The sequence below is a fragment of the Aristolochia californica genome, unplaced genomic scaffold, assembly GCF_029961685.1.
Source record: "Aristolochia californica isolate CCGP_79_NKW_82.1479 unplaced genomic scaffold, dmAriCali1.0.hap1 SCAF_1, whole genome shotgun sequence".
NCBI classification, from domain to species: domain Eukaryota; kingdom Viridiplantae; phylum Streptophyta; class Magnoliopsida; order Piperales; family Aristolochiaceae; genus Aristolochia; species Aristolochia californica.
The window spans coordinates 35,293,271-35,318,895 of NW_027181770.1; positions in this window are offsets into that span (position 1 = coordinate 35,293,271).

The window sequence follows — 25,625 nt, forward strand, 5'->3', positions numbered from 1 at the left end:
TCGGTCAGCTTTTTGTAGACAGGCAAACTAATGGCCTGTTTGACTCGGGTAAATATCCCACCGCACGTTCACTTGAGAATTTAATGAGCGTTTGTTATTCTCTTCAAAAGCTTTTGATCCATAGGTGATTTGCATCTTTAACATGTTTAAAACATGCATATCCATTTTTAAAGCATGTGGGGAGGAAATCTCATTCTTATAAAATTCCAAGTTGTTAGGGTTGAACTAGTTGAATTTCCAAAACTTGGAGAACAAAACTTTTGTTTTCATTTGTGGTGTGTGAAAAAATTTTCTTTACTTACATTTGTTATTGTTTTAAATTTTTTCCGTACTTGAACTCCAAAATTTTCATTTTGTTGTGATCTATTTGCCTTTTTGGTTTACGGGAAGAAGGGAGAGCGAAAACTCAAAGTTTTGTTTTAAGAAAAAAGAGTACATCTAAAATGGAAATGCATATTGCACAAATGTAGACCGAGATAATTCCAAAGAGTTTCTGTAATTTTTAGGGATTGTAAGCTCTTCTTAGTTTTTATATATCAGGTTTCGCAATCATCGGTAAAAAGGGGGAGGCATGGATTTTTAACTGACGCTCTACTCCAATTCCCTAAGTCATTTCTTAGGGTAATATAGCCCGTTGCGCGTGATAAATCACTTTACAATCACCTATGATCGTTGGGTCAACTTTTATTAGATGGGAAAAATAATGGCTTGCTTGACTCGGGTAAATATCCCACCGCACGTTCACTTGAGAATTTAAAGAGCGTTTGTTATTCTCTTCAAAAGCTTTGGATCCGTAGGTGATTTGCATCTTTAACATGTTTCAAACATGCATATCAATTTTTAAAGCATGTGTGGAGGAAATCTCTTTCTTATAAAATTCCAAGCTTTTAGGGTTGAACTGGTGGAATTTCAAAAACTTGGACAACAAAAATTTTGTTTTCATTTGTGGTGTGAATAAATCTTCTTTACTAACATTTGTTATGGTTTTAAATTTTTTCCGTAATTGAACTCAAAAATTTTCATATTGTTGTGATCTATTTGCCTTTTTGGTTTACGGGATGAAGGGAGAGCGAAAAATCAAAGTTTTGTTTTAATAAAAAAGTGTACATCTAAAATGGAAAACCACAGTCCACAAATGTAGAGTGAGATAATTCCAAAGAGTTTCTGTAATTTTTAGGGATTGTAAGCTCTTCTTAGTTTTTATATATTAGGTTTTGCAATCGTCGGGAAAAAGGGGGAAGCAGGTATTTTTAACAGAGTATTGACCCCCAATCCATAAGTCATTTCTTAGGGTAATATAGCCCGTTACACTTGATAAATCACTTTACAATCATCTATGATCGTTGCGTCAGCTTTTGGTAGATGGGCAAAATAATGTCTTGTTTGACTCGGGTAAATATCCCACCGCACGTTCACTTGAGAATTTAATGAGCGTTTGTTATTCTCTTCAAAAGCTTTGGATCTGTAGGTGATTTGCATCTTTAACATGTTTCAAACATGCATATCCATTTTTAAAGCATGTGTGGAGGAAATCTCTTTCTTATAAAATTCCAAGCTGTTAGGGTTGAAGTAGTGGAATTTCCAAAACTTGGACAACAAAAATTTTGTGTTCATTTGTGGTGTGTGAATAAATCTTCTTTACTAACATTTGTTATGGTTTTAAATTTTTTCCGTACTTGGACTCAAAAAGTTTCATATTGTTGTGATCTATTTGCCTTTTTGGTTTACGGGATGAAGGGAGAGCGAAAACCCTAAGTTTTGTTTTAAGAAAAAAGAGTACATCTATAATGGAAATGCACAGTCCACAAATGTAGAGCAAGATAATTCCAAAGAGTTTCTATAATTTTTAGGGATTGTAAGCTCTTCTTAGTTTTTATATATCAGGTTTTGCAATTGTCGGGAAAAAGGGGGAAGCAGAGATTTTTAACTGAGTATTGACACCCAATCCATAAGTCATTTCTTAGGGTAATATAGCCCGTTACGCATGATAAATCACTTTACAATCATCTATGATCGTTGGGTCAGCTTTTTGTAGATGGCCAAAATAATGGCTTGTTTGACTCGGGTAAATATCCCACCGCACGTTCACTTGAGAATTTAATGAGCTTTTGTTATTCTCTTCAAAAGCTTTGGATCCGTAGGTGATTTGCATCTTTAACATGTTTCAAACATCCATATCCATTTTTAAAGCATGTGTGGAGGAAATCTCTTTCTTATAAAATTCCAAGCTTTTAGGGTTGAAGTAGTGGAATTTCCAAAACTTGGACAACAAAAATTTTGTGTTCATTTGTGGTGTGTGAATAAATCTTCTTTACTAACATTTGTTATGGTTTTAAATTTCTTCCGTACTTGAACTCAAAAATTTTCATATTGTTGTGATCTATTTGCCTTTTTGGTTTACGGGATGAAGGGAGAGCGAAAACTCAAAGTTTTGTTTTAAGAAAAAGAGTACATATAAAATGGAAATGCACAGTCCACAAATGTAGAGCGAGCTAATTCCAAAGAGTTTCTGTAATTTTTATGGATTGTAAGCTCTTCTTAGTTTTTATATATCAGGTTTTGCAATCGTCGAGAAAATGGGGGAAGCCGGGATTTTTAACTGTGTATTGACATCCAATCCATAAGTCGTTTCTTAGGGTAATATAGCCCGTTACGCATGATAAATCACTTTACAATCATCTATGATCGTTGGGTCAGCTTTTGGTAGATGGGCAAAATAATGGCTTGTTTGACTCGGGTAAATCTCCCACCGCACGTTCACTTGAGAATTTAATGAGCGTTTGTTATTTTCGTCAAAAGCTTTGGATCCGTAGGTGATTTGCATATTTAACATGTTTCAAACATGCATATCCATTTTTAAAGCATGTGTGGAGGAAATCTCTTTCTTATAAAATTCCAAGCTGTTAGGGTTGAAGTAGTGGAATTTCCAAAACTTAGACAACAAAAATTTTGTGTTCATTTGTGGTGTGTGAATAAATCTTCTTTACTAACATTTGTTATGGTTTTAAATTTTTTCCGTACTTGAACTAAAAAATTTTCATATTGTTGTGATCGATTTGCCTTTTTGGTTTACGGGATGAAGGGAGAGAGAAAACTCAAAGTTTTGTTTTAAGAAAAAATAGTACATCTAAAATGGAAATGCACAGTCCAAAAATGTAGAGCGAGATAATTCCAAAGAGTTTCTATAATTTTAAGGGATTGTAAGCTCTTCTTAGTTTTTGTATATCAGGTTTTGCAATCATCGGGAAAAAGGGGGAAGCAGAGATTTTTAACTGAGTATTGACACCCAATCCATAAGTCATTTCTTAGGGTAATATAGCCCGTTACGCATGATAAATCACTTTACAATCATCTATGATCGTTGGGTCAGCTTTTTGTAGATGGGCAAAATATTGGCTTGTTTGACTTGGGTAAATATCCCACCGCACGTTCACTTGAGAATTTAATGAGCGTTTGTTATTCTCTTCAAAAGCTTTGGATCCGTAGGTAATTTGCATCTTTAACATGTTTCAAACATGCATATCCATTTTTAAACCATGTGTGGAGGAAATCTCTTTCTTATAAAATTCCAAACTCTTAGGGTTAAACTAGTGGAATTTCCCAAACTTGGACAACAAAACTTTTGTGTTCATTTGTAGTGTGTGAATAAATCTTCTTTAATAACATTTGTTATGGTTTTAAATTTTTTCCGTACTTGAACTCAAATATTTTCATATTGTTGTGATCTTTTTGCCCTTTTGGTTTACGGGATGAAGGGAGAGCGAAAACTCAAAGTTTTGTTTCAAGAAAAAAGAGTACATCTAAAATGGAAATGCACAGTCGACAAATTTAGAGAGAGATAATTCTAAAGAGTTTCTGTAATTTTTAGGGATTGTAAGCTCTTCTTAGTTTTTATATATCAGGTTTTGCAATCGTCGGGAAAAAGGGTGAAGTAGGGATTTTTAACTGAGTATTGACATCCAATCCATAAGTCATTTCTTAGGGTAAAATAGCCCGTTATGCAAGATAAATCACTTTACAATCATCTATGATCGTTGGGTCAGCTTTTTGTAGATGGGCAAAATAATGGCTTGGTTTACTCGGGTAAATATCCCACCGCATGTTCACTTGAGAATTTAATGAGCGTTTGTTATTCACTTCAAAAGCTTTGGATCCATAGGTGATTTGCATCTTTAACATGTTTAAAACATGCATATCCATTTTTAAAGCATGTGTGGAGGAAATTTCTTTCTTATAAAATTCCAAGCTTTTAGGGTTGAACTAGTGGAATTTCAAAAACTTGGACAACAAAACTTTTGTGTTCATTTGTGGGGTGTGAATAAATTTTGTTTAATTACATTTGTTATTGTTTTAAATTTTTTCCGTACATGAACTGTAAAATTTTCATTTTGTGGTGATCTATTTGCCTTTTTGGTTTACGGGATGAAGGGAGAGCGAAAACTCAATGTTTTGTTTTAAGAAAAAAGAGTACATCCAAAATGGAAATGCACAGTGCACAAATGTAGAGCGATATAACTCCAAAGAGTTTCTGTAATTTTTAGGAATTCTATGGTCTTTTTAGTTTTTATATATCTGGTTTTTCAATTGTCAGGAAAAAGGGGGAAGCAGGGATTTTTAAGTGAGTGTTGACTCCCAATCCATAAGTCATTTATTAGGGTAATATAGCCCGTTATGCATGAAAAATCACTTTACAATCATCTATGATTTTTGGGTCAGCTTTTTGTAGATGGGCAAAATAATGGCTTGTTTGACTCGGGTAAATATCCGACCGCACGTTCACTTGAGAATTTAATGAGCGTTTCTTATTCTCTTCAAAAGCTTTGGATCCATTGGTGATTTTCATTTTTACCATGTTTCAAACATGCAAATCCATTTTTTAAGCATTTGTGGAGGAAATCACTTTCTTATAAAATTCCAAGCTGTTAGGGTTGAACTAGTGGAATTTCCCAAACTTGGACAACAAAACATTTTTAATCATTTGTGGTGTGTGAATAAGTTTTCTTTACTTACATTTGTCGTTGTTTTAAATTTTTTCCGTACATGAACTGTAAAATTTTCATTTTGTTGTGATCTATTTGCCTTTTTGGTTTACGGGATGAAGGGAGAGCGAAAACTCAAAATTTGGATTTAAGAAAAAAGAGTACATCTAAAAGGGAAATGCACAGTCCACAAACGTAGAGCGAGATAATTCCAAAGAGTTTCTATAATTTTTAGGGATTGTAAGCTCTTCTTAGTTTTTATATATCTGGTTTTGCAATCGTCGGGAAAAAGGGGGAAGCAGAGATTTTTAACTGAGTCATGACACCCAATCCATAGGTCATTTCTATGGGTAATATAGCCCGTTTCACATGATAAATCACTTTACAATCATCTTTGATGATTGGGTCAGCTTTTTGTAGATGGGCAAAATAATGGCTTGCTTGACTCGGGTAAATATCCCACAGCACGTTCACTTGAGAATTTAATGAGCGTTTATTATTCTCTTCAAAAGCTTTGGATCCGTAGGTGATTTCCATCTTTAACATGTTTCAAACATGCATATCCATTTTTAAAGCATGTGTGGAGGAAATCTCTTTCTTATAAAATTCCAAGCTGTTAGGGTTGAAGTAGTGGAATTTCCAAAACTTGGAAAACAAAAATTTTGTGTTCATTTTTGGTGTGTGAATAAATCTTCTTTACTAACATTTGTTATGGTTTTAAATTTTTTCCGTACTTGAACTCAAAAATTTTCATATTGTTGTGATCTATTTGCCTTTTTGGTTTACGGGATGAAGGGAGAGCGAAAACTCAAATTTTTGTTTAAAGAAAAAAGAGTACATGTAAAATGGAAATACACAGTCCACAAATGTAGAGTGAGATAATTCCAAAGAGTTTCTATAATTTTTAGGGATTGTAAGCTCTTCTTAGTTTTTATATATCAGGTTTTGCAATCGTCGGGAAAAAGGGGGAAGCAGAGATTTTTAACTGAGTATTGACACCCAATCCATAAGTCATTTATTAGGGTAATATAGCCCGTTACGCATGATAAATCACTTTACAATCATCTATGATCGTTGGGTCAGCTTTATGTAGATGGGCAAAATAATGGCTTGTTTGACTCGGGTAAATACCCCACCACACTTTCACCTGAGAATTTATTGAGCGTTTGTTATTCTCTTCAAAAGCTTTGGATCCGTAGGTGATTTGCATCTTTAACATGTTTCAAACATGCATATCCATTTTTAAAGCATGTCTGGAGGAAATCTCTTTATTATAAAATTCCAAGCAGTTAGGGTTGAAGTAGTGGAATTTCCAAAACTTGCAGAACAAAATTTTGTGTTCATTTGTGGTGTGTGAATAAATCTTCTTTACTAACATTTGTTATGGTTTTAAATTTTTTCCGTACTTGAACTCAAAAATTTTCATATTGTTGTGATCTATTAGCCTTTTTGGTTTACGGGATGAAGGGAGAGCGAAAACTCAAAGTTTTGTTTTAAGAAAAAATAGTACATCTAAAATGGAAATGCACAGTCCACAAATGTAGAGCGAGATAATTCCAAAGAGTTTCTGTAATTTTTAGGGATTGTAAACTCTTCTTAGTTTTTATATATCAGGTTTTGCAATCGTCGGGAAAAAGGGGGAAGCAGAGATTTTATCTGAGTATTGACACCCAATCCATAAGTCATTTCTTAGGGTAATATAGCCCGTTACGCATGATAAATCACTTTACAATCATCTATGATCGTTGGGTCAGCTTTTTGCAGATGGGCAAAATAATGGCTTGTTCACTTGAGAATTTAATAAGGGTTTTTTATTCTCTTCAAAAGCTTTGGATCCGTAGGTGATTTGCATCTTTAACATGTTTCAAAAATGCATATCCATTTTTAAAGCATGTGTGGAGGAAATCTCTTTCTTATAAAATTCCAAGCTCTTAGGGTTAAACTAGTGGAATTTCCCAAACGTGGACAACAAAACTTTTGTGTTCATGTGTGGTATGTGAATAAATCTTCTTTACTAACATTTGTTATGGTTTTAAATTTTTCCCGTACTTGAACTCAAAAATTTTCATATTGTTGTGATCTTTTTGCCTTTTTGGTTTAAGGGATGAAGGGAGAGCGAAAACTCAAAGTTTTGTTTTAAGAAAAAAGAGTACATCTAAAATGGAAATGCATAGTCGACAAATGTAGAGCGAGATAATTCCAAAGAGTTTCTGTAATTTATAGGGATTGTAAGCTCTTCTTAGTTTTTATATATCAGGTTTTGCAATCGTCGGGAAAAAGGGGGAAGCAGGGATTTTTAACTGAGTATTGACATCGAATCCATAAGTCATTTCTTAGGGTAAAATAGCCCGTTACGCATGATAAATCACTTTAGAATCATCTATGATCGTTGGGTCAGCTTTTTGTAGATGGGCAAAATAATGGCTTGGTTTACTCAGGTAAATATCCCACCGCATGTTCACTTGAGAATTTAATGAGCGTTTGTTATTCACTTCAAAAGCTTTGGATCCATAGGTGATTTGCATCTTTAACATGTTTAAAACATGCATATCCATTTTTAAAGCATGTGTGGAGGAAATCTCTTTCTTATAAAATTCCAAGCTGTTAGGGTTGAACTAGTAGAATTTCAAAAACTTGGACAACAAAACTTTTGTGTTCATTTGTGGTGTGTGAATAAATTTTCTTTACTTACATTTGTTATTGTTTTAAATTTTTTCCATACATGAACTGTAAAATTTTCATTTTGTGGTGATCTATTTGCCTTTTTGGTTTACGGGATGAAGGGAGAGCGAAAACTCAATGTTTTGTTTTAAGAAAAAAGAGTACATCAAAAATGGAAATGCACAGTGCACAAATGTAGAGCGAGATAACTCCAAAGAGTTTCTTTAATTGTTACGGATTCTAAGATCTTTTTAGTTTTTATTTATCTGGTTTTTCAATCGTCAGGAAAAAGGGGGAAGCAGGGATTTTTAACTGAGTGTTCACTCCCAATCCATAAGTCATTTACTAGGGTAGTATAGCCCGTTACGCAAGAAAAATCACTATACAATCATCTATGATTTTTGGGTCAGCTTTTTATAGATGGGCAAAATAATGGCTTGTTTGACTATCTCACCGCACGTTCACTTGAGAATATAGTGAGCGTTTGTTATTCTCTTCAAAAGCTTTGGATCCATAGGTGATTTGCATCTTTAACATGTTTAAAACATGGATATCCATTTTTAAAGATTGTGTAGAGGAAATCTCTTTCTTATAAAATTCCAAGAAGTTAGGGTTGAACTAGTGGAATTTCCCAAACTTGGACAACAAAATTTTTGTGTTCATTTGGGTGTGTGAATAAATTTTCTTTACTTACATTTGTTATTGTTTTAAATTTTATCGATACTTGAACTCCAAAATTTTCATTTTGCTGTGATCTATTTGCCTTTTAGGTTTACGGGATGAAGGGAGAGCGAAAAATTAAAGTTTTGTTTGAAGAAAAAAAGTACATCTAAAATGGGAATGCACAGTGCAAAAATATAGAGCGAGATAATTCCAAAGAGTTTCTGTAATTTTTAGGGATTGTAAGCTCTACTTAGTTTTTATATATCAGGTTTTGCAATCGTCGGGAAAAATGGGGAGGCAGGGATTTTTAACTGAGTCTTGACTCCCAGTCCATAAGTCATTTCTTAGGGTAATATAGCCCGTTATGTATGATAAATCACTTTACAATCATCTATGATTGTTGGGTCAGCTTTTTGTAGATGGGTAAAATATTGGCTAGTTTGACTTGGGTAAATATCCAACCGCACGTTCACTTGAGAATTTAATGAGCGTTTGTTATTCTCTTCAAAAGCTTTGGATCCATAGGTGATTTTCATTTTTAATATGTTTCAAACATGCAAATCCATTTTTTAAGCATTTGTGGAGGAAATCACTTTCTTATAAAATTCCAAGCTGTTAGGGTTGAACTAGTGGAATTTCCCAAACTTGGACAACAAAACATTTTTATTCATTTGTGGTGTGTGAATAAATTTTGTTTACTTACATTTGTCATTATTTTAAATTTTTCCCGTACATGAACTGTAAAATTTTCATTTTGTTGTGATCTATTTGGCTTTTTTGGTTTACGTGATGAAGGGAGAGCGAAAACTCAAAATTTGGATTTAAGAAAAAAGAGTACATCTAAAATGGAAATGCACAGTCCACAAATGTAGAGCGAGATAATTCCAAAGAGTTTCTATAATTTCTAGGGATTGTAAGCTCTTCTTAGTTTTTATATATCAGGTTTTACAATCGTCGGGATAAAGGGGGAAGCAGAGATTTTTAACTGAGTCATGACACCCAATCCATAAGTCATTTTTTTGGGTAATATAGCCCGTTTTGCATGATAAATCACTTTACAATCATCTATGATCGTTGGGTCAGCTTTTTGTAGATGGGCAAAATAATGGCTTGTTTGACTCGGGTAAATATCCCACCGCACGTTCACTTGAGAATTTAATGAGCGTTTGTTATTCTCTTCAAAAGCTTTGGATCCATAGGTGATTTGCATCTTTAACATGTTTCAAACATGCATATCCATTTTTAAAGCATGTGTGGAGGAAATCTCTTTCTTATAAAATTCCAAGCTGCTAGGGTTAAACTAGTGGTATTTCCCAAACTTGGACAACTAAACTTTTGTGTTCATTTGTGGTGTGTGAATAAATCTTCTTTACAAACATTTGTTATGGTTTTAAATTTTTTCCGTACTTGAACACAAAAATTTTCATATTGTTGTGATCCTTTTGCCTTTTTGGTTTACGGGATGAAGGGAGAGTGAAAACTCAAAGTTTTGTTTTAAGAAAAAAGAGTACATCTAAAATGGAAATGCACAGTCCATAAATGTAGAGAGAGATAATTCCAAAGAGTTTCTGTAATTTTTAGGGATTGTAAGCTCTTCTTAGTTTTTATATATCAGGTTTTGCAATCGTCGGGAAAAAGGGGGAAGCCGGGATTTTTAACGGAGTATTGACATCCAATCCATAAGTCATTTCTTAGGGTAAAATAGCCCGTTAAGCATGATAAATCACTTTACAATCATCTATGATCGTTGGGTCAGCTTTTTGTAGATGGGCAAAATAATGGCTTGGTTTACTCGGGTAAATATCCCACCACATGCTCACTTGAGAATTTAATGAGCGTTTGTTAGTCACTTCAAAAGCTTTGGATCCATACGTGATTTGCATTTTAACATGTTTAAAACATGCATATCCATTTTTAAAGCATGTGTGGAGGAAATCTCTTTCTTATAAAATTCCAAGCTTTTAGGGTTGAACTAGTGGAATTTCAAAAACTTGGACAACAAAACTTTTGTGTTCATTTGTGGTGTGTGAATAAATTTTCTTTACTTACATTAGTTATTGTTTTAAATTTTTTCCGTACATGAACTGTAAACTTTTCATTTTGTGGTGATCTATTTGCCTTTTTGGTTTACGGGATGAAGGGAGAGCGAAAACTCAATGTTTTGTTTTAAGAAAAAAGAGTACATCTAAAATGGAAATGCACAGTGCACAAATGTAGAGCGAGATAACTCCAAAGAGTTTCTGTAATTGTTACGGATTCTAAGATCTTTTTAGTTTTTATTTATCTGGTTTTCAATCGTCAGGAAAAAGGGGGAAGCAGGGATTTTTAACTGAGTGTTGACTCCCAATCCATAAGTCATTTATTAGGGTAATATAGCCCGTTACGCATGAAAATCACTTTACAATCATCTATGATTGTTGGGTCAGCTTTTTGTAGATGGGCAAAATAATGGCTTGTTTGACTCGGGTAAATATCTCACCGCACGTTCACTTGCGAATTTAGTGAGCGTTTGTTATTCTCTTCAAAAGCGTTGGATCCATAGGTGATTTGCATCTTTAAGATGTTTAAAACATGCATATCCATTTTTAAAGCTTGTGTAGAAGAAATCTCTTTCTTATGAAATTCCAAGAAGTTTGGGTTGAACTAGTGGAATTTCCCAAACTTGGACAACAAAACTTTTATGTTCATTTGGGTGTGTGAATAAATTTTCTTTACTTACATTTGTTATTGTTTTAAATTTTTTCCATACTTGAACTCCAAAATTTTCATTTTGTTGTGATATTTTTGCCTTTTCGGTTTACTGGATGAAGGGAGAGCGAAAACTCAAAGTTTTGTTTTAAGAAAAAAAGTACATCTAAAATGGAAATGCACAGTGAAAAAATATAGAGCGAGATAATTTCAAAAATTTTCTGTAATTTTTAGGGATTGTAAGCTCTTCTTAGTTTTTATATATCAGGTTTTGCAATCGTCGGGAAAAATGGGGAGGCAGCAATTTTTAACTGAGTCTTGACTCCAATTCCATAAGTCATTTCTTAGGGTAATATAGCCCGTTACGCATGATAAATCACTTTACAATCATCTATGATCGTTGGGTCACCTTTTTGTAGATGGGTAAAATATTGGCTAGTTTGACTCGGGTAAATATCCGACCGCATGTTCACTTGAGAATTTAATGAGTGTTTGTTATTCTCTTCAAAAGCTTTTGATCCATAGGTGATTTTCATTTTTAACATGTTTCAAACATGCAAATCCATTTTTAAAGCATTTGTGGAGGAAATCACTTTCTTACAAAATTCCAAGCTGTTAGGGTTGAACTAGTGGAATTCCCCAAACTTGGACAACAAAACATTTTTATTCATTTGTGGTGTGTGAATAAATTTTCTTTACTTAAATTTGTCATTATTTTAATTTTTTTCCGTACATGAACTGTAAAATTTTCATTTTGTTGTGATCTATTTGCCTTTTTGGTTTACGGGATGAAGGGAGAGCGAAAACTCAAAATTTGGATTTAAGAAAAAAGAGTACATCTAAAATGGAAATGCACAGTCCACAAATGTAGAGCGAGATAATTCCAAAGAGTTTCTATAACTTTTGGGGTTTGTAAGCTCTTCTTAGTTTTTATATATCAGGTTTTGCAATCGTCGGGAAAAAGGGGGAAGCAGAGATTTTTAACTGAGTCATGACACCCAATCCATAAGTCATTTCTTAGGGTAATATAGCCCGTTTCGCATGATAAATCACTTTACAATCATCTATGATCGTTGGGTTAGCTTTTTGTAGATGGGCAAAATCATGGCTTGTTTAACTCGGGTAAATATCCTACCGCACGTTCACTTGAGAATTTAATGAGCGTTTGTTATTCTCTTCAAAAGCTTTTGATCCGTAGGTGATTTGCATCTTTAACATGTTTCAAACATGCATATCCATTTTTAATGCATGTGTGGAGGAAATCTCTTTCTTATAAAATTCCAAGCTGTTAGGTTTAAACTAGTGGAATTTCCCAAACTTGGACAACAAAACTTTTGTGTTCATTTGTGGTGTGTGAATAAATCTTCTTTACTAACATTTGTTATGGTTTTAAATTTTTTCCGTACTTGAACTCAAAAATTTTCATATTGTTGTGATCTTTTTGCCTTTTTGGTTTACGGGATGAAGGGAGAGCGAAAACTCAAAGTTTCGTTTTAAGAAAGAAGAGTACATCTAAAATGGAAATGCACATTCCATAAATGTTGAGCGAGATAATTCCAAAGAGTTTCTGTAATTTTTAGGGATTGTAAGTTCTTCTTAGTTTTTATATATTAGGTTTTACAATCATCGGGAAAAAAGGGGGAAGCAGGGATTTTTAACTGAGTATTGACATCCAATCCATAAGTCATTTCTTAGGGTAAAATAGCCTGTTACGCACGATAAATCACCATACAATCATCTATGATCGTTGCATCAGCTTTTTGTACATGGGCAAAATAATGGATTGGTTTACTCGGGTAAATATCCCACCGCATGTTCACTTGAGAATTTAATGAGCGTTTGTTATTCACTTCAAAAGCTTTGGATCCATAGGTGATTTGCATCTTTAACATGTTTAAAACATGCATACCCATTTTTAAAGCATGTGTGGAGGAAATCTCTTTCTTATAAAATTCCAAGCTTTTAGGGTTGAACTAGTGGAATTTCAAAATCTTGGACAACAAAACTTTTGTGTTCATTTGTGGTGTGTGAATAAATTTTCTTTACTTACATTTGTTATGGTTTTAAATTTTTTCCGTACGTGAACTGTAAAATTTTCATTTTGTGGTGATCTTTTTGCCTTTTTGGTTTACAGGATGAAGGGAGAGCGAAAACTCAATGTTTTGTTTAAAGAAAAAAGAGTACATCTAAAATGGAAATGCACAGTGCACAAATGTAGAGCGAGATAACTCCAAAGAGTTTCTATAATTTTTAGGGATTCTAAGGTCTTTTTAGTTTTTATATATCTGGTTTTTCAATCGTCAGGAAAAAGGGATTTTTAATTGAGTGTTGACTCCCAATCCATAAGTCATTTATTAGGGTAATATAGCCGTTACGCATGAAAAATCACTTTACAATCATCTATGAATGTTGGGTCAGCTTTTTGTAGATGGGCAAAATAATGGCTTGTTTGACTCGGGTAAATATCTCACCGCACGTTCACTGTAGAATTTAGTTAGCGTTTGTTATTCTCTTCAAAAGCTTTGGATCCATAGGTGATTTGCATCTTTAACAAGTTTAAAACATGCATATCCATTTTTAAAGCTTGTGTGGAGGAAATCTCTTTCTTATAAAATTCCAAGAAGTTAGGGTTGAACTAGTGGAATTTCCCAAACTTGGACAACAAAACTTTTGTGTTCATTTGGGTGTGTGAATAAATTTTCTTTACTTACATTTGTTATTGTTTTAATTTTTTTCCATACTTGAACTCCAAAATTTTCTATTTGCCTTTTCAGTTTACGGGATGAAGGGAGAGCGAAAACTCAAAGTTTTGTTTTAAGAAAAAAAGTACATCTAAAATGGAAATGCATAGTGCAAAAATATAGAACGTGATAATTCCAAAGTGTTTCTGCAATTTTTAGGGATTGTAAGCTCTTCTTAGTTTTTATATATCAGGTTTTGCAATCGTCGGGAAAAACGGGGAGGCAGGGATTTTTAACTGAGTCTTGACACCCAATCCATAAGTCATTTCTTAGGGTAATATATCCCGTTACGCATGATAAATCACTTTACAATCATATATGATCGTTGGGTCAGCTTTTTGTAGATGGGTAAAATATTGGTTAGTTTGACTCGGGTAAATATCCGACCGCACATTCACTTGAGAATTTAATGAGCGTTTGTTATTCTCTTCAAAAGCTTTGGATCTAAAGGTGATTTTCATCTTTAACATGTTTCAAACATGCAAATCCAATTTTTAAGCATTTGTGGAGGAAATCACTTTCTTATAAAATTCCAAGCTGTTAGGGTTCAACAAGTGGAATTTCCCAAACTTGGACAACAAAACATTTTTATTCATTTGTGGTGTGTGAATAAATTTTCTTTACTTACATTTGTCAATTTTTTAAATTTTTTCCGTACATGAACTGTAAAATTTTCATTTTGTTGTGATCTATTTGCCTTTTTGGTTTATGGGATGAACGGAGAGCGAAAACTCAAAATTTGGATTTATGAAAAAATTGTACCTCTAAAATGAAAATGCACATTGCACAAATGTAGAGCGAGATAACTCCAAAGAGTTTCTGTAAAATTTTGGGATTCTAAGGTCTTTTTAGTTTTTATATATCAGGTTTTTCAATCGTTGGGAAAAAGGGGGAAGCAGGGATTTTTATCTGAGTGTTGACGCCCTATCCATAAGTAATTTCTTAGGGTAATATAACCCGTTACGTATGATAAATCACTTTACAATCATCTATGATCGTTGGGTCAGCTTTTTGTAGATGGGCAAAATAATGGCTTGTTTGACTCGGGAAAATATCCCATTGCACGTTCACTTGAGAATTTAATGAGCGTTTGTTATTCTCTTCAAAAGCATTGGATCCATAGGTGATTTGCATCTTTAACGTGATTAAAACATGCATATCCATTTTTAAAGCATGTGTGTAGGAAATCACTTTCCTATAAAATTCCAAGCTGTTGGGGTTGAACTAGTGGAATTTCCCAAACTTGGTCACCAAAACTTTTGTGTTCATTTGTGGTGTGTGAATAAATTTTCTTTACTTACATTTTTTATTGGTTTAAATTTTTTCCGTACTTGAACTCCAAAATTTTCATTTTGTTGTGATCTATTTGCCACTTTGGTTTACAGGATGAAGGGAGAGCGAAAACTGAATGTTTTGTTTAAAGAAAAAAGAGTACATCTAAAATGGAAATGCACAGTACACAAATGTAGAGAGAGATAATTCAATAGAGTTTCTGTAATTTTTAGGGATTGTAAGCTCTTCTTAGTTTTTATATATCAGGTTTTACAATCGTCGGGAAAAAGGGGGACACAGGTATTTTTAACTGAGTCTTGACTTCCAATCCATAAGTTATTTATTAGGGTAATATAGCCCGTTATGCATGATAAATCACTTTACAATCATCTATGATCGTTGGGTTAGCTTTTTGTAGATGGGCAAAATAATGGCATGTTTGACTCGGGTAAATATCCCACCGCACGTTCACTTGAGAATTTAATGATCGTATGTTATTCTCTTCAAAAGCTTTGGATCCATAGGAGATTTTCATCTTGAACAAGTTTCAAACATGCAAATCCTTTTTTTAAGCATGTGTGGAGGAAATCTCTTTCTTATAAAATTCCAAGCTGTTAGGGTTGAACTAGTGGAATTTCCCAAACTTGGATAACAAAACTTTTGTGTTCATTTGTGGTGTGTGAATAAATTTTCTTTACTTACATTTGTTATGGTTTAAAATTTTTTCCGTACTTGAATTCAAAATTTTTTATATTGTTGTGATCTATTTACCTTTTTGTTTACGGGATGAAGGGAGAGCGAAAACTCAGAGTTTTGTTTTAAGAAAAAAAGTACATCTAAAATGGAAATGCAGTCCACAAATGTAGAGCGAGATAATTCCAAAGAGTTTCTGTAATTTTTAGGGATTGTAAGATCGTCTTAGTTTTTATATATCAGGTTTTGCAATCATCGGGAAAAAAGGGGAAGCAGGAATTTTGAGCTGAGTGTTGACTCCCAATCCATAAGTCATTTCTTAGGTTAATATAGCCCGTTACGCATGATAAATCACTTTCCAATCATCTATGATCGTTCGGTCAGCTTTTTGTAGATGGGCAAAATAATGGCTTGTTTGACTCGCGTAAATATCCCACCGCACGTTCACTTGAGAATTTAACGATCATTTGTTATTCTCTTCAAAAGCTTTGGATCCATAGGTGATTTGCATCTTTAACATGTTTAAAACTTGCATATCCATTTTTAAAGCATGTGTGGAGGACATCTCTTTCTTATAAAATTCCAAGCTGTTACGGTTGAACTAGTGGAATTTCCCAAACTTGGACAACAAAACGTTTTTGTTCATTTGTGGTGTTGAAATAAATTTTCTTTACTTACATTTGTTCTTGTTTTAAATTTTTTCCGTATTTGAACTCCAAAATTTTCATTTTGTTGTGATCTATTTGCCTTTTTGGTTTACGGGATGGAGGGGGAGCGAAAACTCATTGTTTTGTTTTAAGAAACAAGAGTACATCTTAAATGGAAATGCACAGTGCATAAAGGTAGAGCGAGATAATTCCAAAGAAAGTCTGTAATTTGTGGGGATTGTAAGCTCTTATTAGATTTTATTTATCAGGTTTAGCAATCGTTGGGAAAAAGGGGGAGGCAGGGATTTTTAACTGAGTCTTGACTCCCAATCCGTAAGTTATTTCTGAGGGTAATATAGCCATTTACGCATGATAAATCACTTTACAATCATCTATGATCGTTGGGTCAGCTTTTTGTAGAAGGGAAAAATAATAGCTTGTTTGACTCGGGTAAATATCCCACCGCACTTTCACTTGAGAATTTAATGAGTGTTAGTTATTCTCTTCAAAAGCTTTGGATCCATAGGTGATTTGCATCTTTAGCAAGTTTCAAACATGCAAATCCATTTTTTAAGCATGTGTGGAGGAAATCTCTTTCTTATAAAATTCCAAGCTGTTAGGGTTGAGCTAGTGGAATTTCCCAAACTTGGACAACAAAACATTTGTATTCATTTGTGGTGACTGAATAAATTTTCTTTACTTACATTTGTTATTGTTTTAAATTTTTTCCGTACATGAACTATAAAATTTTCATTTTGTGGTCATCTATTTGCCTTTTTGGTTTATGGGATGAAGGGAGAGCGAAAACTCAAACTTTTGATTTATGAAAAAAGTGTACATCTAAAATGAAAATGCAAAGAGCACAAATGTAGAGCGAGATAATTCCAAAGAGTTTCTGTAATTTTTAGGGAATCTAAGGTCTTTTTAGTTTTTATATATCAGGTTTTGCAATCGTCAGGAAAAAGGGGGAAGCCGAGATTTTTTACCGATTGTTGACTCCCAATCCATAAGTCATTTTTTAGGGTAATATAGCCCGTTATGCATGATAAATCACTTTACAATCATCTATGATCGTTCGGTCAGATTTTTGTTGATGGTAAAAATATTGGCTTGTTTGACTCGGGTAAATATCCCACCGCACATTCACTTGAGAATTTAATGATTGTTTGTTATTCTCTTCAAAAGCTTTGGATCCATAGGTGGTTTGCATCTTTAACATGTTTAAAACATGCATATCCATTTTTAAAGCATGTGTGGAGGAAATCTCTTTCTTATAAAATTCAAAGCTGTTAGAGTTGAACTAGTGGAATTTCCCAAACTTGGACAACAAAACTTTTGTGTTCATTTGTAGTATGTGAATAAATTTTCTTTACTTATATTTGTTCTTGTTTTAAATTTTTTCCTTCTTTGAACTCCAAAATTTTCATTTTGTTGTGATCTATTTCCCTTTTTAGTTTACGGGATGAAGGGAGAGCGAAATCTCAAAGTTTTGTTTTAAGAAAAAAAAGTACATCTAAAATAGAAATGCACAGTGCACAAATGTAGAGCGAGATAATTCCAAAGAGTTTCTGTAATTTTTAGGGATCGTCAGCTCTTCTTAGCTTTTATTTATTAGGTTTGCAATCAACGGGAAACAGGGGGAGGCATGGATTTTTAACTGAGTCTTGACTCCCAATCCATAAGTCATTTCTTAGGGTAAGATAGCCCGTTACGCATGATAAATCACTTCACAATCATCTATGATCGTAGGGTCAGCTTGTTGTAGATGGGCAAAATAATGGCTTGTTTGACTCGGGTAAATATGCCACCGCACGTTCACTTGTGAATTTAATGAGCGTTTGTTATTCTCTTCAAAAGCTTTGGATCCATAGGTGATTTGCATCTTTAACATGTTTCAAGCATGCATATTTTTAAAGCATTTGTGGAGGAAATTTTTTTCTTATAAAATTCCAAGATGTTAGGGTTGAACTAGTGGAATTTCCCAAACTTGAACAACAAAACATTTGTATTCATTTGTGGTGTGTGAATAAATTTTCTTTACTTTAAATTTTTTATGGTTTTAAATTTTTTTCGTTCATGAACTCTAAAAGTTTCATTTTGTGGTGATCTATTTGCCTTTTTGGTTGACGGGATGAAGGGAGAGCGAAAACTCAAAGTTCTGATTTTTGAAAAAAGTGTACATCTAAAAAGAAAATGCACAGTCCACAAATTTAGAGCGAGATAAATCCAAAAAGTTTCTGTTTTTTTAGGGATTCTAAGGTCTTTTTAGTTTTTGTATATCAGGTTTTACAATCGTCAGGAAAAAGGGGGAAGCAAGGATTTTTAACTGAGTGTTGACTCCCAATCCATAAGTCATTTATTAGGGTAATATAGCCTGTTATGCATAATAAATCACTTTACAATCATCTATGATCGTTCGGTCAGCTTTTTGTAGACAGGCAAACTAATGGCCTGTTTGACTCGGGTAAATATCCCACCGCACGTTCACTTGAGAATTTAATGAGCGTTTGTTATTCTCTTCAAAGCCTTTTGATCCATAGGTGATTTGCATCTTTAACATGTTTAAAACATGCATATCCATTTTTAAAGCATGTGGGGAGGAAATCTCTTTCTTATAAAATTCCAAGTTGTTAGGGTTGAACTCGTTGAATTTCCCAAACTTGGACAACAAAACTTTTGTTTTCATTTGTGGTGTGTGAATAAATTTTCTTGACTTACATTTTTTATTGTTTTAAATTTTTTCCGTACTTGAACTCCAAAATTTTCATTTTGTTGTGATCTATTTGCCTTTTTGGTTTACGGGATGAAGGGAGAGCAAAAACTCAAAGTTTTGTTTGAAGAAAAAAGAGTACATCTATAATGGAAATGCATAGTGCACAAATGTAGAGCGAGATAATTCCAAAGAGTTTCTGTAATTTTTAGGGATTGTAAGCTCTTCTTAGTTTTTATATATCAGGTTTTGCAATCATCGGTAAAAAGGGGGAGGCATGGATTTTTAACTGAGTCTCTACTCCCATTCCCTAAGTCATTTCTTAGGGTAATATAGCCCGTTACGCGTGATAAATCACTTTACAATCATCTATGATCGTTGGGTCAGCTTTTTGTAGATGGGCAAAATAATGGCTTCCTTGACTCGGGTAAATATCCCACCGCACGTTCACTTGAGAATTTAATGAGCGTTTGTTATTCTCTTCAAAAGCTTTGGATCCGTAGGTGATTTGCATCTTTAACATGTTTCAAACATGCATATCCATTTTTAAAGCATGTGTGGAGGAAATCTCTTTCTTATAAAATTCCAAGCTGTTAGGGTTGAACTGGTGGAATTTCAAAAACTTGGACAACAAAAATTTTGTGTTCATTTGTGGTGTGTGAATAAATCTTCTTTACTAACATTTTTTATGGTTTTAATTTTTTTCCGTACATTAACTATAAAATTTTCATTTTGTGGTGATCTTTTTGCCTTTTTGGTTTACAGGATGAAGGGAGAGCGAAAACTCAAAGTTTTAGTTGATGAAAAAAGTATAGATCTTAAATGAAAATGCACAGTGCACAAATTTAGAACGAGATAATTCCAAAGAGTTTCTGTAATTTTTAGGATTTCTAAAGTCTTTTTAGTTTTTATATATCAGGTTTTGCAATCGTCGAGAAGAAGGAGAAGCAGGGATTTTTAACTGAGTGCTGACTCCCAATCCATAAGTAATTTCTTAGGGTAACATAGCCCGTTACGCATGATAAATCACTTTACAATCATTTATGATCGTTGAGTCAGCTTCTTGTAGATGGGCAAAATAATGGCTTGTTTGACTCGAGTAAATATCCCACCGCACGTTCACTTGAGAATTTAATGAGCGTTTGTTATTCTCTTCAAAAGTTTTGGATCCATAGGTGATTTGCCTCTTTAACATGTTTAAAACTTGCATATCCATTTTTAAAGCATGTGTGGAGGAAATCTCTTTCTTATAAAATTCCAAGCAGTTAGGGGTCAAACTAGTCGAATTTCCCAAACTTGGACAACAAAAGTTTTGTGTTCATTTGTGGTTCATGAATAAATTTTCTTTACTTACATTTTTATTGTTTTAAATTTTTTTCGAACTTGAAATCCAAAATTTTCATTTTGTTGTGATCTATTTGCATTTTAGGTTTACGCGATGAAGGGAGTGCGAAAACTCAAAGTTTTGTTTCAAGAAAAAAGAGTACATCTAAAATGGAAATGCACAGTGGACAAATGTAGAGCGAGATAATTCCAAAGAGTTTCTATAATTTTTAGGGATAGTAAGCTCTTCTTAGTCTTTGTATATCAGGTTTTGCAATCGTTGGGAAAAAGGGGGAGGCAGAGATTTTTAACTGAGTCTTGACTCCAAATCCATAAGTCATTTCTTTGGGTAATATAGCCCGTTACGCATGATAAATCATTTCACAATCATCTATGATCGTTGGGTCAACTTTTTGTAGATGGGCAAAATAATGGCTTGTTTGACTCGGGTAAATATCCCACTGCACGTTCACTTGAGAATTTAATGAGCGTTTGTTATTCTCTTAAAAAGCTTTGGATCCATAGGTGATTTGCATCTTTAACATGTTTCAAGCATGCATATCCATTTTTAAAGCATGTGTGGAGGAAATCTCTTTCTTATAAAATTCCAAGCTGTTAGGGTTGAACTAGTGGAATTTCCCAAACTTGGACAACAAAACATTTGTATTCATTTGTAGTGTGTGAATAAATTTTCTTTACTTATTTTTGTTATGGTTTTAAATTTTTTTCGTTCATGAACTCTAAAATTTTCCTTATGTGGTGATCTATTTGCCTTTTTGGTTTATGGGATGAAGGGAAAGCGAAAACTCAAAGTTCTGATTTTGGAAAAAAGTGTACAGCTAAAAAGAAAATGCACAGTGCACAAATGTAGAGCGAGATAATTCCAAAGAGTTTCTGTAATTTTTAGGGATTCTAAGGTCTTTTTAGTTTTTGTATATCAGGTTTTGTAATCGTCGGGAAAAAGGGGGAAGCAGGGATTTTTAACTGAGTGTTGACTCCCAATCCATAAGTCATTTCTTAGGGTAATATAGCCCGTTATGCATGATAAATCACTATTCAATCATCTGTGATCATTCGGTCAGATTTTTGAAGACGAGCAAACTAATGGCCAGTTTGACTCGGGTAAATATCCCACCGCACGTTCACTTGAGAATTTAATGAGCGTTTGATATTCTCTTCAAAAGCTTTGGATCCATAGGTGATTTGCATCTTTAACATGTTTAAAACATGAATATCCATTTTTAAAGCATGCGTGGAGGAAATCTCTTTCTTATAAAATTCTAAGCTGTTAGGGTTGAACTAGTGGAATTTCTCAAACTTGGACAACAAAAATTTTGTGTTCATTTGTGGTGTATGAATAAAATTTTTTTACTTACATTTGTTATTGTTTTAAATTTTTTCCGTACTTGAACTCCAAAATTTTCATTTTCTTGTGATCTATTTGCCTTTTTGGTTTACGGGATGAACAGAGAGCGAAAACTCAAAGTTTTGTTTTAAGAAAAAAGAGTGCATCTAAAGTGGAAATGCACAGTGCACAAATGTAGAGCGGGATAATTCCAGAGAGTTTCTGTAATTTTTTGGGATTGTAAGCTCTTGTTAGTTTTTATATATCCGGTTTTGCAATCGTCGGGAAAAAGGGGGAGGCATGAATTTTTAACTGAGTCTTGACTCCCAATCCAGAAGTCATTTCTTAGGGTAATATAGCCTGTTACGCATGATAAATCACTTTACAATCATCTATGATCGTTGGGTTAGCTTTTTGTAGATGGGCAAAATAATGGCTTGTTTGACTCGGGTAAATATCCCAACGCATGTTCACTTGAGAATTTAATGAGCGTTTGTTATTCCCTTCAAAACTTTGGATCCACAGGTGATTTGCATCTTTAACATGTTTAAAACATGCATATCCATTTTAAAAGCATGTGTGGCGGAAATGTCTTTCTTATAAAATTCCAAGATGTTAAGGTTGAACTAGTGGAATATCACAAACTTGGACAACAAAACTTTTGTGTTCATTTGTGGTGTGTGAATCAATTTACTTATATTTGTTATGCTTTTAAATTTTTTCCGTTCATGAATTCTAAAATTTTCATTTTTTGGTGATCTATTTGCCTTTTTGGTTTACGGGATGAAGGGAGAGCGAAAACTGAAAGTTTTGATTTTTGAAAAATGTGTACATCTAAAAAGAAAATACACCATTCACAAATATAGAGCGAGATAATTCCAAAGAGTTTCAGTAATTTTTAGGGATTCTAAGGACTTTTTAGTTTTTGTATATCAGGTTTTGCAATAGTCGGGGAAAAGGGGGAAGCAGGGATTTTTAACTGAGTGTTGACTCCCAATCCATAAGTCATTTCTTAGGGTAATATAGCCCGTTATGCATGATAAATCACTTTACAATCATCTATGATCGTTGGGTCAGCTTTTTGTAGTTGGGCAAAATAATGGCTTGTTTGAGTCGGGAAAATATCCCACCACACGTTCACTTGAGAATTTAATGAGCGTTGGTTATTCTCTTCAAAAGCTTTGGATCCATAGGTGATATGCATCTTTAACACGTTTAAACCACGCATATCCATTTTTAAAGCATGTGTGGAGGAAATCTCTTTCTTATAAAATTCCAAGTTGTTAGGGTTGAACTAGTGGAATTTCCCAAACTTGGACAACATAACTTTTGTGTTCAATTGTGGTGTGTGAATAAATTTTCTTTACTTACATTTGTTATTTTTTAAAATTTTTTCTGTACTTGAACTCCAAATTTTTTATTTTGTGGTGATATATTTGCCTTTTCTGTTTATGGGATGATGGGAGAGCGAAAACTCTAAGTTTTGTTTTAAGAAAAAATAGTACATCTAAAATGGAATTGCACAGTGAACAAATGTAGAGCGAGATAATTCCAAAGAGTTTCTGTAATTTTTAGGGATTCTAAGATCTTCTTAGTTTTTACATATCAGGTTATGAAATCGTCGGGAAAAAGCGGGAGACTGGGATTTTTAACTGAGTCTTGACTCCCAATCCATAAGTCATTTCTTAGGGTAATATAGCCCGTTACCCATGATAAATCACTTTACAATCATCTATGACCGTTGGGTCAGCTTTCTGTAGATGGGCAAAATATTGGCTTGTTTGACTCGGGTAAATATCCCACCGCATGTTCAGTTGAGAATATAATGAGCGTTTGTTATTCTCTTCAAAAGGTTTGGATCCATAGGTGATTTGCATCTTTAACATGTTTAAAACATGCTTATCCATTTTTTAAGCATGAGTGGATGAAATCTCTTTCTTATAAAATTCCAAGCTGTTAGGGTTGAACTAGTGGAATTTCCAAAACTTGTACAACAAAACATTTGTATACATTTGTGGTGTGTGAAAAAATTTTCTTTACTTACATTTTTTATTGTTTTAAATTTTTTCCGCACATGAACTATAAAATTTTCATTTTGTGGTGATCTTTTTGCCTTTTTGGTTTACGGGATGAAGGGAGAGCAAAAACTCAATGTTTTGATATATGAAAAAAGTGTACATCTGAAATGAAAATGCACAGTGCACAAATGTAGAGCGAGATAATTCCAAAGAGTTTCTTTAATTTTTAGAGATTCTCAGGTCTTTTTATTTTTTATATATCAGCTTCTGCAATTGTAGGGAAAAAGGAGATGCAGGGATTTTTAACTGAGTGTTGACTCCAGATCCACAAGTATTTTCTTAGGGTAATATAGCCCGTTACGCATGATAAATCACTTTGCAATCATCTATGATCGTTGGGTCAACTTTTTGTAGATGGGCAAAATATTGGCTTGTTTGACTCGGGTAAATATCCCACCGCATGTTCAGTTGAGAATATAATGAGCGTTTGTTATTCTCTTCAAAAGGTTTGGATCCATAGGTGAGTTGCAACTTTAACATGTTTAAAACATGCTTATCTATTTTTAAAGCATGTGTGGAGGAAATCTCTTTCTTATAAAATTCCAAGCTGTTAGGGTTGAACTAGTGGAATTTCCCAAACCTGGACAACAAAACTTTTGTGTTCATTTGTGGTGTGTCAATAAATTTTCTTTATTTACATTTGTTATTGTTTTAATTTTTTCTGTACTTGAACTCTAAAAATTTCATTTTGTTGTGATTTATTTGTCTTTTTTGTTTACGGGATGAAGGGAGAGCGAAAACTCAAAGTTTTGTTTTAATAAAAAGGTGTACATCTAAAATGGAAATGCACAGTGCACAAATGTAGATCGAGATAATTCCAAAGAGTTTCTGTAATTTTTAGGGATCATAAGCTCTTCTTAGTTTTTATATATCCGATTTGCAATCGTCAGGAAAAAGGGGGAGGCAGGGATTTTTAACAGAGTCTTGACTCCCAATCCATAAGTCATTTCTTAGGGTAATATAGCCCGTTACGCATGATAAATCACTTCACAATCATCTATGATCGTTGGGTCAGCTTTTTGTAGATGGGCAAAATAATGGCTTATTTGACTCGGGTAAATATCCCACCGCACGTTCACTTGAGTATTTAATGAGCGTTTGTTATTCTCTTCAAAAGCTATGGATGCATAGGTGATTTGCAACTTTAACAAGTTTCAAGTATGCATATCCATTTTTAAAGCATGTGTGGAGGAAATCTCTTTCTGATAAAATTCCAACCTGTTAGGGTTGAACTAGTGGAATTTCCCAAACTTGGACAACAAAACATTTGTATTCATTTGTGGTGTGTGAGTAAATTTTATTTACTTATATTTTTAATGGTTTTAAATTTTTTCCGTTCATCAACTCTAAAATTTTCATTTTGTGGTGATCTATTCGCCTTTTTTGTTTACGGGATGAAGGGAGAGCGAAAACTCAAAGTTTTGTTTTAAGAAAAAGGAGTACATCTAAAATGGAAATGCACAGTGCACAAATGTAGATTGAGATAATTCCAAAGAGTTTCTGTAATTTTTAGGGATAGTATGCTCTTCTTAGTTTTTATATATCCGATTTGCAATCGTCAGGAAAAAGGGGGAGGCAGGGATTTTTAACGGAGTGTTGACTCCGAATCCATAAGTCATTTCTTAGGGTAATATACCCCGTTATGCATGATAAATCACTTTACAATCATCTATGATCGTTCGGTCAGCTTTTTGTAGACGGGCAAACTAATGGCCTGTTTGACTCGGGTAAATATCCCACCGCACGTTCACTTGAGAATTTAATGAGCGTTTGTTATTCTCTTCAAAAGCTTTTGATCCATAGGTGATTTGCATCTTTAACATGT